We start from the raw sequence: 2829 nt of genomic DNA on the forward strand, positions 1-2829 counted from the left end.
ATTCAAGGCTTTTGGTCCCGTTTCATAACCACAAAATCTGTGGACATTGTATGGAAGATATAATTAGTATTACACCTCTGTGGCTCCTTGTTTCCTGTGTGTGTGTGTGTGTGTGTGTGTGCAAGTGTGTTTTGTGCATGTGTTCAAGTATGTACATCATCCATGACAGAGGCAAAACTGTGGCTCATCAGAGGCTTTTTTCTCTCAGTCTGATTTACTCGGCTTCACCCGCTGGGTTATTCCAGGCTTCACTTTGCCTGGAGGGAGTCAGAGGAGTCCATCCAGCATCGAAGGGCAAAAACACATCCTGGGTCCAGGATGGCCGACGGCGGGGAAATCACCAAGCGAAGGTGTCACTGTTTCCCAGCACATCAGCATGATCTCTGTGCACGATCGTGGCACCTCTGATGCAGATCCACCAGAGAAGGATCAGCGACTCACAGTGCATGTTTCAACTCCGCCGGCCAGTCGAGAGCGGCGTCGACAAACTGAAGAGTTGGTAAAAAGTCTATATCTGTGCTGGTCCTCGGACTCGGTTCATCCTGAAGACTCCGATCGCTGACTGTAAATCCTGGTTCCAGTGCTGCCACTGTGTGTAACAACCCAGTTCTGTTTGTTACCAGTAGCTTTACGTCCCCACAGGTCAGCGTGTGTTCGAGGAGTCGGAGCGGCTCCCACTTCAAGACCCAAACACAACAATAACTTTGAACTGTGCAAATCATAGTAAAGACCAACTTTCCCCTTTCAGCTAAAGTCTCTTTAGGGAAGAGTTAGAGATCATCAGAGAGATAGAACCAAGAATTAATGTTTCTTTTATTTATTTTTTTTACGACGACGACCCAGAGAAATCTGAATGAAAAACAACCACTGCCATATCTGCTGTGTCCATGCAACACCGTTCCTCTTTTCGGCCTCATCTCCTTCATCTAAAGCCCTCTGCAGTTACCTCTTTTGCTCAGCGTTCTCCTTGGTTCTAACACCCGGACCCTTATTAGCACCCCCACTCCTGAACTCAGGGACAGAGACGTACGGATAGTGTGAGGACGGTTGGGCGCTTATTGCTTTACTGACGCATATTGCTTGTTTACTCGCTGTCATTCCTCGTTTGCTCTCAACCTCTAATGCATTTCGAGTGATTAAGGACGGACCCCAGAGAATATTTTGGTCGGGCTTTTAGAGGCCAGGAAGCTTTTCATGTGAAGTGACCCACTGAGCAGGGAGCCACCTCACGGGGATTAGAGGCAAAGCGACAGTGCAACCTCCTGCAACACTGTACATTACATATTCCGCGCAGCGCTGGCGAGAGCGTAAGCGCAGATGCGTTTGATGCATATTCACACCATGCATATCCCATTGATGCTTTTGTATTCATGATCCCCATTCTCCGCTGATCCCTTATTACAAAGGCGTGCCAGCAGCTCCGTGCACCAATCCAACAGCTTGCTTAACAGGGTTTTCACATCTTGGAGAGGTAAAGTGGAGAAGCCATGGCAGCAGTACGAACACGCATTATATTGCTAATTTATTCCCTCTCATTAAAGTTTTACTCCGTTGCTCACTTTATTTGTTTGTGTACATGCACGGCTCCATTCAATTGAGATGCAAATTGGGGAATTTGGCTGACTGACATTTCTGCTTGCAAGTAAAAAAAGAAAAGAAAGGAGAGTACGCTTGGTTCATATAAAGGTAACGTGTTGGCACGGGAAAATCTCCAAATGTGAATAATGTATCACAAAGCATCTGGTCACTCGTGTCCCAGGCTGCGTTCCTGTTTGTGTGTGTGTGTGTGTGTGTGTGTGTGTGTGTGTGTGTGTGTGAATCCTGCTCGAGTTTCTGTGAGCGATTTCATGTGTGTGAGTGCGATGGTGTAGCGGGGAAGGAAATCTGGAGGCTGCCATGCTGTGACTGACTCTGTCATTAATTATACTCCCCAACACACACACAGACACACACACAGACACACACACACACACACACTGAGAGGACCTGGTGAGAATCGCACAGAGCACTGGGTACCAAAAGCCAGACAAGTGCGTCGTACCCATCGCTCAACCCTCTGCGGAGATCGGATGCTCAGAGGGAGGTTGGGGGGGCAGATGACAGTCTGTTAGGGAGCAAGTGAGACAGAGAGACAGAGCGAGAGAGAGCGAGAGAGAGCGAGAGAGAGCGATTGAGCGAGTAAGAAGTGCTAAATAGTGTGTGACTGGTAAACGCGACTGTTTGATTAGGTTCCACCACCTGTCTGATGTGCTGCAGCATGTGCCAGGCATATGCACTGCGGCATATCTGGTGTCCTCGTGACAACAAATGAAGGTGAATGGAACCAGCGGGTCTGTTCGGCGCTGCTCTGCACGGCGGAGGTGAGACTCACGTGCTGCGGACGGATGCAATGTGAAGGCGCAAAGCAGAAACTGAACTTCTGAACTGAAGCCATCTGTAATGAGAAGTTGAAAATGTAATATATTGCTCAGGTAATTACTAATTAGTCGTCAGCCACGGTTATTGCTTTCACAAGTCATTACGCTGCTTGTGTTTCTCAGCCCAGCTCCGGCTAAATTGCCTTTAAAGAGGGACTCCAGTATATTTCAGGTGCATTCTGACTCTATGGGTTGTGTTACATTTGCCATCTCCCTCTTAGAAATTTGGGGGAGGGCAAGAACTCATGCAAAACAACATACAGCGCAGAATGATAAAGCATGGGAGTCTTTACAAATAAGCATTATCTTCATGGGGACACTGGCTGACCCTAATAACCTGCATATTCTACATGCAATAGCAGATTACCTCATCTCCACACTAACAAGGAGCTAAATCAATCAGAAGAGCACA

The 2829-nt window shown here is 47.6% G+C and overlaps 1 long non-coding RNA gene across 1 annotated transcript; it reads right to left on the reverse strand.

Annotated features, from left to right (window-relative positions):
* Positions 1 to 240: 240 nt before the first annotated feature.
* On the reverse strand, positions 241 to 2522 carry LOC117766402. The gene is made up of 2 exons (XR_004614708.1): positions 2325 to 2522; positions 241 to 2294 (listed from the first exon to the last, which is right to left on the reverse strand). It is a non-coding gene; the product is annotated as an uncharacterized LOC117766402 (long non-coding RNA).
* Positions 2523 to 2829: the final 307 nt, after the last annotated feature.

The sequence above is a fragment of the Hippoglossus hippoglossus genome, chromosome 8 (assembly GCF_009819705.1).
Source record: "Hippoglossus hippoglossus isolate fHipHip1 chromosome 8, fHipHip1.pri, whole genome shotgun sequence".
Taxonomy (NCBI): Eukaryota; Metazoa; Chordata; class Actinopteri; order Pleuronectiformes; family Pleuronectidae; genus Hippoglossus; species Hippoglossus hippoglossus.